The sequence below is a fragment of the Marmota monax genome, unplaced genomic scaffold, assembly GCF_021218885.2.
Source record: "Marmota monax isolate L192 unplaced genomic scaffold, Marmota_monax_Labrador192_F-V1.1 WCK01_AAM20220418_F8-fsc00024, whole genome shotgun sequence".
Classification (NCBI taxonomy): domain Eukaryota; kingdom Metazoa; phylum Chordata; class Mammalia; order Rodentia; family Sciuridae; genus Marmota; species Marmota monax.
The window spans coordinates 14455158-14471887 of record NW_026695224.1 but is presented as its reverse complement, the minus strand read 5'-3'; the positions used below and the strand labels follow the sequence as shown (position 1 = coordinate 14471887).

Below are 16730 nucleotides of genomic sequence, written 5' to 3'. Positions count from 1 at the left end.
TCTTGTAAGTTCATAGAAGAAAAATATATTTATTAAAGCTTTGAGTCACTGAACATATTAAAATTCACTGAGAGACTATTCCTTACAAAGTACTGTTCTAGGGGCTGAGTCAACTTCAATGCAGAAGAAAAGTCAATTTGTTTTTTTGTGTCTTTGCTCCTAGTGGAATGCATATAGGCAGAGGCTTTGATGGTTGGGTGAGAGAGAATAGAAGTGTCAACAGAGAGTGGTTGTTATTTTGCAAAGGCTGTTCAGGGAAGCCTCACTAGTAATTTGACACTGGAGGAAAAATATTATAGTGCTGGTTGTACAAATGAAGAGAGGATTAGAGAGAGAAAGTAACTTGCTCATGGTCACACTGTCTATGATGTGCATCTGGGGTACTTTAGGTGCTGAGATTCTTAATTTAGGACTACCCTTTTATGACATGGAATGATGGAAATACCTTATATTTGGTAGGGTGGTATTTATCAAAGTGCTCAGGAAAGCAAGCAAGGTGTTAGTCATATATTTTGGAGTGGGAAGGTTTTGAGCAAGGTAATTTTACAGTAAAAAGTATGTTTAAAGCCTCAGAGACCAAATTTCAACAGAGTGGAGAAGTCAAAGTAGATTCAAACATACACCCAAAAGAATCTGAAGAAAGAAAATTTGGCCTGATGGATGTTATAAGAGAGTGATGCACAACATGATAGCTATGTTCCAAATAGGAAAGCATTAATTTGCTTCTTAGCAGCTGTTGAATTTGTATTGGGGTGTTTTCTTCATTATTTGGACCAGAGACCTGTGCCCTATTTATCTTTGCACCTTGAACCCTTAGTGCAGAACTTATCTCCTTGGAGAGACACTCTCAAATACCATCACTTTGAATGACATTATCCAACCTTATACAATGATGAAGAACTAAGGGGGTGGAAGGTAACTTCACTTCTCTTGCCCTGCTGTGGGTGTCTAAAAAATTAGAGCTAAGTTTGGAGTCTTCTGACAGGGTTAGCACAGTATGAAAAAATCACAAAGGAAAAAACAAAGGTTGATTTATTTATTAGTTTCCTGATTCTCTTCCATAGTTTTTCTTTGGATATTAAAGCTCGCCTGTACTAGAAATGAACCCCTAGAATGTCTTTGTCATATCATTTGCATACATAAAGACCAGGAGGCTTATGGAATTTTATTTTCCTCTAAACATATAAAACAATAACAAGACGAATTTCACACTTTGAGAACATCAAATGATCAAACCAGCAGCTATGGGAAGAATGATTGATAGGTTCAGAACCAATCAATGGCTTCCCCTTGTTTTGGGATCCTTTGGGGCAACATTTGGCAATAATTTCTAGCAAAAGAGAAAGAAAAATAAAACCAGTTAAAGATCTTGGTAATCATCAGTGCAATTGGCCTCTATCTATGGCACAATGTATTTTGATGTGCTCTGAGAGCTCTCAGGAAATGCACATTTTAAGTAAAGATGGATAAGGAAGCACTATTGCTCAGTGACAGTGCTCTTGGATTTGGAGTTGGAAAACTCTGGATTCCAATATCACTTACCAGCAGTGTGACTGAGTAATTTGTTATGTTGTACCTCAAAGACGTAGGAAATATATATATTTCAGGCAACCTCATACCCATTTCCCTGATTCAATCCCTTAATGATCTTAAAGACAAAAATGTTAGTGTTCTTCATGTAACAAGTTAGTGAAATCCTGATAGCAGGTTAAGTGATTTATGTAACATCACCCAAAGCAGAAATGTCATTTGGAGACACATTTATGCCTTGATCTCAATCCATGCTTGCTTTCTCTGCATCACATGACTTTCCTCATATGTTTTACACTCATCTGCACATATGGATGTTAACTCTTTGATGGTATTTTATTTGGCATTACATTATATAAAAGATCATGAGCCAAGTGGTGACTGAAAATTTCTCAGAAATCATCAGTGGTTTGCATTCTTTATCTTCTTTTTTTTTTGGGGGGGGCGTATGAGGGATTGAATCAAGGGGTGCTTCAACACTGAGCCACATCCCCAACCCATTTTGTATTTTATTTAGAGACAGGGTCTCGATGAGTTGCTTAGGGCCTTGCTAAGTTACTGAGGCTGGCTTTGAATTCACAATCCTCTTACCTCAGCCTCCCAAGCCTCTAGGAATACAGGTGTCTGCCACTGCACCTGGCACAGTCTTTATATTCTGAGGACAAAATCAATAAGTCTAAATATATAAACCTGAGACTTTGTCATTATGGTACACAGCTCAGAGTAGGAAGGAACCTGTCTCTCACCTACTGTGGATATCAGTGCTGTGGGTATCAGAGTCCCTAGCCATGCCCTATACACCACAAGTAGGAGGTAGTTAGTGAATATCTGCTGAATTGAGTTGAAGGACACAGACATTTAGAGTCTGACTGAACTCCATTCACTCATATGTTCACATACCAAATATGTATTCCCAAAACACATGTCTTCATTTAGATTTGTTGTGACAAAGGCATTCAAAGGAGTGTAAGCACAATGCCAAAAGAAGGAGGGAATGGAGAGTGAGAAAAGGCTGATAAAAATCAGGATGCCAAAAGCAAGGGAAAAATCATATATATTTTAAAAATCCAGAGACAAAGTTAAAATGTACATATTTATTATAGTATTTAAAATTTAATACAAAGAACAAAAAGCATAAGACATCCAATGCATTTGAAGAAGCCATGCAGTGAGGAAGTCTGATAACTGTCATAAGGGGAACAATGTTATCTATAAAAACCTGCTCTTCCTAAGGCTCTGTATGGCAACTCTATTAACTAGAACATCTCCTTCACTTTCCATTCTAACTGTTTTTGCCTCTGGCTTGCCTTCTAGGGAGGTCAGACTGGGCCTCTCTTGTTTATACTAGCCTAATTATTTCAGTCCTGAAGGAACACAGAGATCCATCCCCCTAAGCTTGCCTCTCTGTCACAGGGCATAATCATAACTTGGATCACAACATCCACAAAAGGTCTGGGCTAATCATAATAAAAATGTGCTTTATGTACACGAGCATCACTGATAATTACTGACTCTTGTAGACTCCATGTATCATCTCAAAGTTTTTCTACTGGGTAACTCGCACTCTATTCTAAAAATGTCAAGGTTGCAGTCCAGATAATCCATAAGGATGGAGCCTGGCTTCATAGGTGTTTAATAAATACTTGTGGAATGTCAGACTCAGACATTGTCCATGATTTCCATACAGATTCTTCCCTTTTTTAATGTATAAAACAGATTTCAGATGTTTTCTTTTCTTTTCTTTAAATTTTTGTGCCATGGACCCTCTTAGTTCTGGAGGGTTATGGAGAGACATAAAGGTATGGAGAACATGAGTACAAATAATTTTTCAGAAAATAAAAAAAAAGAAAAAGAAAAAAGTACAATAACTGGGAATGTGGGAATGGTGATTAAAAATAAGAGAGCTGTGCCAATAAGCCGGTGACATGTCTTGCAGACACCAGTCTGATGAAGTGGGACTCAAGTAGCAGCACTGTCTGAGAGGAGATTTGATGGGAGGAGGAGGAGGAGGAGGAGGAGGAGGAGGAGGAGGAGGAGGAGGAGGAGGAGGAGGCAAATTCTATTTTGAGAGATAATGTGAAGGAAAGGAGGGAAGTCACATTGCTGGAAAGAAAGAGATCCTGCACCCCAAAGAAGAATGTAGGAGGATTTTAAAAACAGAATTTGTAGAATGGAACAAAAGGGTGGAGGAGGAAATTGGACCATAGGGAACAAAAGGGGTGTGAGGAGATTATCCTGGGTTAGTCATGAATATACAGATTCCTTGAATTACTGTAAAAGAATCAAGTTGTTAAAATTTGAAGTGGCTCTTGCATGCGACTCCTCTCAGTACCTGAACACCTTTCACTTTTGTGTGTATCAATGTTTTATAAACCTCTTTGGCTGACAAGGGAAAAGCCAGTAGAAACAGCAGAGTAGTAGGTAGCCACAGTACATTTCTCATTAGCTCAGTCTGGTTCCTGATTCTTACCAAAGAGAACTTGGTGAATCATCTGCATACCTGGTGCCTATTGTGGCAGCTGCCACAATGAAAGGAAGACTCTGCCTTCCAGGAAGTAATTGAAGTAATTGTGCCCTCTGCCCTGTTTTAAGGCAGTGGAAGCAATCCTTAGCCCACATTGCTACAGCCTTATCTACTACGTATGGCCTTAGGAGTCTTGTCATTGTCACAATACTGATAGGCTAATTACTGTTATTTAAATTATTAGATATTTCACACTCATAACCTTTGTTAATGATCATCTTAAAAAACTATCTTCATGTAACAGAAGAGAAATCAGGCCCTCAAAGATGTTAAGAAAATTTCCCATGTGACTTAATAGCACCTGGAAGTGAAAAAGCAAGAAATCAAATCCAATGTGTGGTATGAAATCCGGGCTCTTAAAAGCCATGTCCTACTTATGTGTATTGGCAGGCTATGATCAATATAACATGGCCTGTCTGATTGATATCTAGGGCCTGCAAGTTCCTCTGAAGCATGAGAAATATGAGGACCATTTTAGTGACTGGAGACAAAACCGATTTGAAAATTTGTTTTGAGTATGTTTTATAGTCTGTTAGTGTAAATAGTACTATGTAAGGGACTATTTCATGTAATCTCAGGTGGGTGTTTCTATTTACAATTTATAGATGAAACAAAATTTTAAGAGTTGAAAATAACCACCGAACTTTATTTAGAGTCAGTTTTCAATTCTGGCTCCATTTCTTAGCAGGCGAATCCAGAGCACACACTTTATCTCATCGACAACCCTCCTGTTCTTATATGCTTATGCTGTGAATTGCTAAGAGAAAGCATCCAATTTCATAGCAACTTTCACTCTGCTTTTTTGAACCATCCATTCTTACACGTATAATTAGTTATTGGAATTATGGCTTCAGGAAAGAATAGTGCCATCATGTTCTTCGAAAAAATAATTCTACTTGATTGAGGAGTCCCTGGGAGTGTTTTCATTTAGGGGAAAAGAAATTTCACCTTAATTCTAAATAGGAATAATTACAAGTATTTCAATGTAACTCAAAATTGGCAATTTAAGTTGCATCAGTTATTGGCTAGCCATGTGTTGATACTGGAAACACTGGCTACTGTGCAGAATTATCAAACAGGGGAATCCAAGATCTACGATAGGAAAAAGCCATATGCTAAAGCCATCATGTACTTTGTATGTAAAAGTAAAGAGATGGAGAATGATTGTTAATTCATTTGCAAGATTTCATATGTTATTCCATATGGATTTGGATACAGACATGTCTGTGATCTACACAGTGTGATAATTAAGAACAATTTTTTTTCTTTTAGTATAAGGACATACCTCTTTATGAAGTAGAAAATCTATGTGTAAGGAAGCAATTTTTACACTTTGAATGATCCTCGGTGGTCTGATTTAAATCTTTCAAGTTTGCTATCCTCTAGCAGAAAAATGTTCAAATACCAATGATGCAGGCCACATAGAGGTTAATGGACAAAACCTATATGAAAAAAGTCATCTATCAGACTCATCAAGATGCTGTGATAGCATAGAAGGAGATTGTTGGACAAGCAACTTACTAAGCATTCTGTGGAGATTTTTTTAGCAAAAGTGTATATTATTTTGTTAATATTTCATAAGCACAATTTTAGAGACAGATTTGAATCCTCCTTCTGCCACAGTCTATGGCACTTTCTCCAAGACCCTTTTCTCTGTGAGACCATGTTCCAAACCTTAATATCAATGTGATAATACATTTTCAAACTCTGGAAAAGGACTTAAGCTTTCCTATCACCCAGTGTAGAGGGATTTGGATGTCATAACTATATGTTTACCTAGAGAAATAAATTACCGTGGAACTTCAAATATAACAAGAATAGAGCATCATTCATCGGTGAAGCATATATATCAAGGTAATTGATTTTTCAAGAATTCATCCACAAGTAATGAAGTACATGAAATATTGCTAGGATGCATAGCCCATCAGTGCTACCCCTTTTTCAAGGACTCCTGAGGATATGTGAAATATTAGAGCCCTGCACCTTGAATTTATACTGACATATTTAATTAATAACTCACCTGTAAATTATGAAATGGGTAAAATATCTAGAGAAACAACAGAACCCGTGGGTTAGTCTACAAAACACACTCTTCCTCCCTGGCATTCACTGGAGTGTTGCACTGCGTTTTCTCTAGCCAACTTATAACCTTAGGATGTGACTCTCAGGTTGTTATGGAATGTAACAACCCTACATCCTTGAGGGCAGTAGACTTGGGGGTCAAATCATGATATCCCCTCTTCCATTGTGTGACTCTGTGACCTTGTAATACTATCTAAGTATCTCTGGCTCTCAGAGAAATAAAAAAAATATTAATATTTATCAAATTCTTTCATACTTAAAAATTGAGTCCTCAAAGCAGCTCAAAATGCTTCAAACACCATTTTTTTTACCTGCTTTGTCTTCTTTCTTTTTTATTCCTTCCTACTTTCTCTCTTCTGTTTGTATTATTTTCATTCTTCCTACATACTGTAGGATAATTGCTGTGATGGTTTAGATATGAGGTATCCCCATAAAACTCATGTGTGAGACAATGGAAAAATGTTCAGAGGTGAAATGATTAGATTATTAGAAAATTAACCTAATCTTTGTGCTGGTCCACTAAAATGGATTAACTGGGTGGCAACTGTAGACAGGTTGGATGTGCCTAGAGGCAGGCAGTCAGTCACTGAAGGTGTGCCTTTGAGGCTCATACTTTGTCCCTCTGAGCACAGCTTTCTCTGCTTCCTGTTGACATATTTTGAGCGCCATTCCTCTCCCACACTTCTGCCATGTTGTTCTGCCTCACTCTGGGCCAAGAGCAATGTAGCGGGCTGACCATGGACTGACCATGAGCCAAATAAACTTTTTCTTGTCTACATTGTTCTTGTCAGGTCTTTTGGTTGCAGTGATAAAAAAAAAAAAAGAAAAAGAAAAAGAAAAACCCAGCTAAAACATGTAGTGTGTGTCAGAGATTTTGTTAGAGCCTGAGCATACAAGGGTGAATAAGATGTTATTTCTGTAAACAACAATTTACTATCAGCTGTGGTTGAAATAGTAGGAGAGTTGGTGAAAAGGAGAAGAAACATAAAATGAAATGCTTTAAGGAGGTTCTTAGAAAAGATGTATAGATCAAAATGAAGAGGATAACTTGCCCTCTGTGGCAAGACTTACTGGCTGAATATCAGAGCTGGTCAGATAGGAAAAGTGAAGTTTTAGGAGGAAAATACAGGTACACAGAAAGAGTGATGTAGGCTGCATTACCACATAAAATTGTAGAGGCACCAAAGAATGTGGAAAGTTGAAAGAAAGGACAGTGCTTGGAGAACTGAAGGCATGTGCTGTGCAGAGAGAGGCAGTAAAAGATGTTTGGAATAAATCATATAGATATTTCAATGCAGAAGGCATACCTATTTGTTCCCTGATAACCACTAGAGGTATTACCTTTTTGGAGTTGGAAAGGGATATTCATCTCTTATAATATATTTGATTTCAATTTTTAAAAGAGCATACACTTAGAAAAAATACCTGAATTTTACTTTTTATATGTATGATGTGTGTATATTTACAAAATTTAAGTACAAAAGCTTGTGAAGTTGCACATATGTGTACTTATGCACATATGTATCTATGCATAATCCTAAGTAAACAGTATTAATAATGTCAAAGTGGCCATATTACCAAAAACAATAAAAATATTCACTGGGATCCCCATAAAAATATCAATGACATTCTTCATAGAGCTAGAAAAAAAAATTTTAACATTTATATGGAAGAATAAATGACCCAGAATAGTAAAAGCAATGCTGAGCAATGAGAACAATGCTACTGGTATCATAATATTCAATCTCAAATGATATGACAGAGCAATAGTAACAAAAACAGCATGGTAATAGCATCAAAACAGACATAAAAATCAATGTAATAGAATAGAAGACATAGAGATGAATCCACACAGAGACAATCACCTGATCTTTGGCAAAGCTACCAGAAACATACATTGGAGAAAAGATAGCATTTTTAACAATTGGTGTTGTGAAAACTGGACATCCCTATGTATAAAAAATTAAACTAGATCCCTATCTCTCACCTGGCACAAATCAACTCAGAGAGGATCAAAGACCTAGGGATTAGATCAGAAACACTGCAACTGCTTGAAGAAACCACAGTGTCAACACTTTAACATATTGGCTCAGGAACTGACTTCCTTAATGAGACACCTAAAGCTCAAAAAATAAAACCAAGAATCAATAAGTGGGATGTCATCAAATTAAAAAGCTTCTGCACAGCAAAGGAAATAATTACAAACATGATGAGAGCCTAAGAATGGGAGAAAATCCTTGTCAGCTCTTCTTCCAACAGATTAATATCCAGAACATATAAAACTCAAAAAACTTAACACCATAAAAATGTCTATATAAAACCACTGAATAGATGGACAAATGAACTAAACAGAAAAATGCAAATGACCAACAAATGCATGAAAAAAAAATATCCAGCATCCTTAGCAGTCAGGGAAATGCAAATCAAACTAGACAGATTTTATCTTGCTTCAGTTAGAATGACAATCATCAAGAATACACAATAATAAATGCTGGCTTGGACGTGGAGCAAAGGTATACTCATCTGTTGTTGGCAGAACTTCAAATTAGCGTATCCTCTTTGGAAAGCAGTATGGAGATTCCTTAAAATAGTAGACTGGAACTACTATATGACCTACCTATCCCACTCCTAGGTATTTATCTACAAGAACTGAAGTCAGCATACTCTATTTATAAATACATATCAGAGTTTCTAGCAGCACAATTCAAATACCCAAGTTGTGGAATCAGTCTTGTTGTCCCTCTATAAACAACTGGATAAAGAATATGTCACACACACACACACACACACACACACAGTGGGGTTTTACTTGGTCAAAAAGAATGAAATTATGTCATTTTTCAGTTAAATTGACAAAAATAGAAAATATCATGCTGAGTAAAACAAGCCAACCATAGAACCCATCAAATATTAAATATTCTCTCTAATATTCAGAAGCTCCAGGGAAACAAAAGACATTTTAAAAGGTGGTTGAAGGAATCCCATAGAAACAGAAGGGAGAACAATGTAGTAGAGGTAAGGGAAATAGGGGGAGGGGGGGAGAGATGAGAAATGGAAATGAAGTTAACCAAACTTTGTCATGTGCATGTATGAACACATCACAATGAATCCCACTTTAACATGAACTATAATGCACCAATTAAGAAATGAAAGAACAAAACTATGTGTGAATTCACACCTATGTGTATGCTTATGCATATAATTATAAGCACAAATTAAAGTGTATATATTTACATACATTTATATGTATGCATAGTATGTACATAATGTATAAAGTAAAACATTTTGCTTTTTATCATTTTATAACACCTACCTTAGACTCTTTTTGGCAATTTATAAAATTTTATATATGAGATTGGTGAGCCTATAGAGTTTGGTGACATGCCCATGATCACATGATTGATAATACTCATACTAAAATAACTTCTCCTCTAATTCCAGAATCTCTTCTCTAACACATACAGATTTGTGCTTCCCCTAAGACAGCATTAGGAAATGTGGGGGCAGGAGAACTCCAGTGCCTCCTCAAAAATATATCAAGCTACATTTGTGTTTATTTCCTTTCAAAATTTACATGCACACAACAGAATCAACATGACATAGATTATCTCTAAAGATAATTCAAAAACTATTATAATGTGAACTAAAGAATTTTTATGTAGCTAAAGAATCTTTATAACATAGTTTTTAATGCTTGCTTAATACTGCATACCTTTCATCTCTCTAAACTTAACCACTAATATCATACTTCTTTATTCGTATTTAAATTATATTTTTAATATAATAACTTAAAAATGATAACAGATGAAAAAATAAACATCGGAATCTAAAACTTCAGCTGGGCATGGTGGCACAGGCCTAGGATCCCTGTGACTCAGAAAGGTGAGGCAGGAGGATTGCAAGTTCAAAGCCAGCCTCAGCAAATGAGCAAGACCTTGTCAAAAACAAAAAAAAATAAAATAAAAAGGGCTGGAAATGTGACTCCATGGTAGAGTGCTAACCTACCATATCCAATGTCCTGGGTTCAATCTCTAGCACAGAAAAAGGTAGTAATAATTAAATCTAAAATTTGAAGACCCAGGAGAAAGAAAAAATATATAATTACCTTAGAGTAAGTTCTTAGTTTTAAAAATATTTAGTCAAAATATATAAATGAGCTTTTGGTTCCTGATTCATTTTAGCAATTGTATTCCTAATAATGTTATAATTTACATAGACACCAGGTATGTAAAGTATTTCTCAGTATCCCATAGAAGATTGGTTCTCAAACTCCTCACAGATCCCAAAATCTACACATGCTCAAGTCCCTTATATAGAATGGCATGGCCTTTGCATATAACCTATGCACATGTTCTCATATACATTAAATCAACTCTAGATTATTTATAAATCCCAACATAATGCAAATGGTATGCAAATATTTCTCATACTGTATTGTTTAGGGAACATTAACAAGAAAAAAAATATCTACATGTTCATTAGAGACTCAATTATTTCTTAAAATATTTTTGATACAGAGTTGGTTGCATCCACAGAGGCAAAACAAGGGAACACACAGGGACATCTAAATAAGACATAGTTTCTCCAAAAATAGGGCATTTTATCTTTATCTATCTATCTATCTATCTATCTATCTATCATTTATCTCCCTGGTCTACCTGTCTAATTTATAAGCTAGTAGTCACAAAGAAATGTGGATGCAGTTTTTAGCAATGTGGAGGTTGATTCGTTTTATGATGTGTTTGTCTAAGCATGCACTTTCTTCCTGCGTGACACACCTGTGCAGGTTTGCCATTTCTGTGAAGCTGTTGAGTGGGATGGTGGGCACGTGCTGATGAATCTCTGGTTGAGTGTCTTTTACACTTCCTAACCGGTAGCATGTGGAACACATCACAGAGCCAGCAGAAAGTATGGGTGCAGTATAGGAACTCCCAAAGAACTCATCTTTTGTGAATTCCTAATCACTTAACCTCATAAGTGAAAGACCCTTTTATTACGGATAGTAAGATAACAATTGCACACTGAATTAGCAAGGGTTTCTGGGGATAACAAAGCTAGTGGTTTCATAACTGGGATAATGTGCTCAACAAGACTTATTCAAAAGAGGAGTCTAGCACAGCATTTTATATCAACTGCAATTTTGAACAGCACAATCTGGGAGACCCGCGACAAGTGAATTACAGTAATCAGCCTTCAAAATGACAAAAGAGTTAATCAGCATCTCCTTGCCTTTCTCCTGAAGCCTCTCAATCTGGTGATATCACAGAAATTATAAAAAGAAGTCTTCGTGACGGATACAAAATGCTTCTCAAATGATAGCACCAAAGACAATGAGAAGGGGGGAAAAACATAAAAGTTTTAAATTTTCGAGATGACTGAAACTGTATTCTAATCAAAAGTGTTCCCTGGATGATGAGAACAAGGAAGAGCTGTTCAGCATCAGGAAGAACTTAGTCCAGTCTAGGGTTTATATTCTTAAACTTTTGCACCAGGGAATTCTCCAATGGGCTGAATAAAGGGAAGATAAACTTCTGTCTTTTAAATACTGGAGAATGGAGCACACTGATCTATTCACAGCAAGGTAGTAAATGAAGGCTTCAGAGCAAGATCTTTTACTTTGTAATCCTCCTTCCTCCAAGTCCTTACCTTTCTACCTCTACTCCCCAGAGCCAGGATCAAATCTTTGTTGCATTATATTTATGTGAAAATGAAGAATTCTCATTAACTGTTAGATTAGATTAGATTTTTCCAGATGGCATCCCAGGGAAACTCTCTGAAGTATAGGTATTTTGTTCCCTCTTTCAAATTTACTATGCAGTTAATACTGCAAAGAATCTAGCAAGGCCAACTCAGATCCTCCTAATACCAGTTGTGGTTCACCCTTTTCAAAATTGCAAAATGTTTGGGTCCTTCATTTTCAAGAAAAAAGCGTGTCCCAGGGATGTTCTGTGACTTAGCCCCAATGCTGTATAGTTATGAGAAAGTCTAAATCTCAACCCTAGAACCAATGCTGAATTGGAAATTTATAAAAATTAAAAAAGGAAGGTATAATAAGATGCAATTTATTGTATCAACTCAAAGTTGTACTTGAATTTCCATGGCTTAAAAGAAGATCTAAGTTGATTTTGTATATTATGATATGAGGTTATTGTGACATTGTGACATCAAAGTATTTTGTACTGAGGGCTGCCATGTTATTTATCACGTTATTTAGGTTACTTATCAAATATGTACATCAGGGAATTTTGTTGATTGTCCCAGGGGAGGAGGAACATTCATCATAAGCTGGTTAAAAAGCTGAAAGCCCTACTTTATTGTCATATTGATATAATAGACATACCACACGTAAGCTCATGAACATGTTGCCTGGCATTGAAAGTGTGTTACTGTCAGCGTGCAGAGGGCCATGAACTCTACTGCTGCTTGCCCATCACTATGAAAAAGAGGAATGTTTTCCAGTCTTGGGCAATGGAAATTTATTAAAACTAGAATGTTCAAAAGGTGTTTTTAAATTGTTTATTTGGCAAAGAAGCAATAGGAATCTCCTATCTGCCTGCTTAAAATCAAAGTCAGAAATGGATAAGAAATGCCCTTTAATTGAAGATTTAAGTCACTTTTTAGTATTCATAGGTCAAAATTTTGGACTTCTCAAATCCAAGAGGAAACACAGTCTGTCCGAATTACCATATTTTCTGCTCTGTATTAGGCAGTTTAAATATCAACAATAATTTTAACAACAGGGAAGTTCTCCCTCTTGTCCATAAACAGCTTAAAGCTACTAACATGGGAACCAAAGCAGAGGAGACGAAATAGAGTTTTAATGCAAATTTAATCTTCTGTTTTATGAGGTTATCAATGTTTTGTAATATCTTGAAGGTGAAATGATCTGCCTTTTGAATAGGACTAAAAATGTCAATGAATGTGTGTAGTTAAGACCCTACACACACATACACACACACACACACACAAAGAAAGATCAAGTGTACTTGTGTTTTTTCCTATCCTGCCTTCATAGTCAAGGTAGCTGAAAAACAAAGAAAAGTTACAGAAATTCTGTCTTAGATTTTGTAATGAGTTACTGCTAGTTGTAGGGTTGAGGCCAGAGACAGTGGGCTCATGCTGTTCATTACATGGTTTTAACTGAGGCCAATTAAGTGTGCTGCATGTGCTAAAGAATGCCCACAGAAACTCCCTGCTTACCTTTGCTATCAGAAACCTACTCCAATGTTGTAGCAAGGAAGAGCTATGAAGAATCCTAGATGTACAGCATCCTAGCTGGGTCATCATGAGCAACTCATTTAACTTAGTAAGCATTATTCCCACTGTACCAGTAAGGAAACACATACCAGCCCTGCTCCTCAAGAGCTAGCCTCTGCACCAGGAGACATTGTGACATCAAAGGATTTTGTACTGAGGGCCGCCATGTTGTCAATATGCTTGATATTTGAATAAAGCACCAGTGTCCTAAACATGTCTTTTAAGGCCCTTCTTGAAATGGCTTGATTAAAGAGAATTTAACAAAGGACTAATGACAAAGGCATGACCTGGTTAGTAAAGATTGTCAAAGACGCGTCCCAAAGCCTACAACAGAGGCAACATCATCATTCTTAGGAAGTAAGGAGCAAGAAAATGAGAAACCTATAACAATATAGTCAAATAATGTCTAGAGTGACCAAGCATGGGAGAAATGTTTTAGAAAGGTCTGGAACTTTTCCCTCCTTCAGTCTTAGTCTCCTAGGATATTCTAGGACTGTTGTAATCCCAAAGAGATTTAGAAAGTAGGAGATTTCCTTGAAGCAATTTTTTAAGCTTACCCTTTCATGATGAGTAAGTAGAGAGGAAGGATTGTGGATATGGAAGAAAAACTGGAGTATACAGCAAATATTGTCTAGATAAATATTAATAATTCTGATAGGACCCAGAAAATGGGGAAGGAAACACCATGTTTGGGTTACTACTATCTGTCAAGAACTTTGATGGAATTTACTTACATAATTTTAGAATGCCTACCATGAAAATCTGGCTATTATCATCATTAGACAGGCTGCAGTAGTGAGTCCTGATGGGTCTCCTAAATCTTTTTCATGGTCACAAAGCTACTAAGTGTGAGAATAAGAAACCATGGCTTAACAGTTATATGGGAACTTTCATAAGGGGATTCAAATTTGTTAACACAGATGAAACTTGGGTGGCATGCAACTGTGCGTCTCAAGGATGGAGAGCACAAAGGAATTCTATACCTGGCAGACACTCATGAAGTATTTCTTCTCCTATTTGATAAGCAGGACCCTCCACTGTAATATCTCACTCCCATTCTGATAGAACTCATTAACACTAACTGAGGTGTGCTCTTTTGAACTGAGCCACAAAACTATTTCAACCCCAGGTATCTGAAAAACATTACCAATGAACTGTTTTTTTAGCCTTTGTATCTATCTATCTGTTTATCTGTTTATATATCTATATCTATATACACAAATGATGAGAAAAAATATATCCTAATCTGTTCTGACTCTGAGAAGTTGAAGGCATTCTTCTACTCAAATAACCTGAGAGGCCTTATGGATGCACCTGAACCTCTTAATTTTATTGAAAAATATTGCTACCTTCCTTGGACAATTATATGATTTTCCTATAATTTTTATAAGTCTCATGTCCAGTTCCAATGTCCAATGTATGGCTTCAATTTGTGATGACCTTAGAATATAGTACTATGTAAACTTTATCACCATTCATGAAAAGTATGTTAAGGAGTAAAACTAAAATTGAGTCCATAATCAGTATAACTTGGGTTAAGAAAATACATACCCACAGCAGAATAGTTACCTTGGTGTCTCAGCATATTAATGATGAGTTTTTGTTGTCATTGTGGGTTTTTTTCTTGTTTATTTTCCGTTCAAAAAAGCCTTACAGTCCCCTAAGCCTGATATGTTGCTATATTTCTATTTTCACTATTTTTGTTTTGTTTTTAACCATATAGGTATCATCTCTTAATTGTATTATGATATGATCAAATCCTGAAACAAATAATTATATTAAAAGGTATCATTATATAACTGTAAATGTTTCCAAATAAACAGGGGTATCAAACGGAGTGCTGTCTGAAAGGTGAACCCCGATAGAAAAGTGGCACCAAGGTCTAATAAGGCAATAAGAACTCACAGCTCTTCCTAGAGCCTGCTCAGGGATTGGAGGGAGTAGATTTCCCTGACCCATTCTTGCACCTCGCTTGTTGCTCAGATGATTCAGGGACTTGATCTCCATGAAAACCTCTTACAAACTAATAATTTCATTAGAGCATGCATGGGCAAACACACACACACACATGTCCAAAGCATGCGCGGGCATACACACACACACACACACACACACACACACAGATAGTATTGCAACTTCAAAATTTGCCAAAAAAGTGTCTTATCTTCAATTTGAATTGAACATTTATGGTGTCCTGGGACTAGTGTAAGTGGAAGGGACTATCTTTAATTTTGATAGCTTTCTTTCACTTGAGCCAGAGATGTAATATACATTTATTTGATAAAAATATTCTGGGCTAGTCATAATATTTTTTATCATGGACGGTTAATAACAGGGATTGGCACCTTATGGCCCAAAGTTAAGTTAGAATGTAGAAAATAGAAAACTATAGTAGCATGATAATATATCTTATAGGTTTCCAAAATGGGAAAAATGAAATATCCATCAATGTGGGAATGGGGAAATGCTTAAGTTACTTGTAGCGTATTCATATAATGAAAAATTGTGCAGCTGTTAAGAAGTACTGATGTGCACTACTATATACTGGCAAACAAGTTTCTCAAAAACATCCATCATTAGGAATAAACAGCTTCAGGGAGATGTCTGATCATGCTCACATTTGAGGTTAAATATTTCTATGCACATATGCACATTTGTGTTGTGTATATACTTAATGGCTTTGTGATTATGCATAACAGAATGTCAGCAATATTTTCAATGAAAAAAGGTGTAGTGGTTGGGAGAGAGCTAAATAAAGATATTCGAAATAACTTCAGGATTATATAAGCAAATTTAAAATCTTTAACCTGAACATTAAATAACTAGTGAAACAGACCCACGGGAAGCCTAAAAAAAAAAAAAAAAAAAACCTCTTTAAGATTTAGCATGGACAATTTTATCATATCTTGGTGATTTTGTTTTACTTGCGGTTTCTCTTTCCTACAGCTTCCTATGTTTTGCAATATTTTAACTTCATAGTAGAAGAGACAACTAAGCCATTAAAACATAAATGTAATTCAACAGTACCTTAACATTTAGAAACTTGAGTAGATTAGTTCTGATTGGTGTTTTATGCATCTGAGTTGATTCTAGTAATGCTTTTATTTCTTTCGTCTTTCTAATGTATTTGTAGCTTCAGAATAATTTATCTTTGACCATAGAACCTTTAAGCTATTTGTCTATTCACTCATCTTGTAGGGGAATTGGGGGTCTATGATAAATTATAGGATTCTTTCACTTACAGGGTTTTCCTGGGTGGAAATAGGCTCCGTTATGATTTATAATTTCATTTGTTAGGCAGTTTCCTTTCTAATGTATATTTTCACAAGTTCTTTGT

The 16730-nt window shown here is 36.1% G+C and overlaps 1 protein-coding gene across 3 annotated transcripts in view; it reads left to right on the top strand.

The window, feature by feature from the left end:
• The window catches only part of Cdh8 (cadherin 8), a 362712-nt gene that overhangs the window by 180431 nt on the left and 165551 nt on the right, over positions 1 to 16730 (top strand). The window lies entirely within an intron of this gene.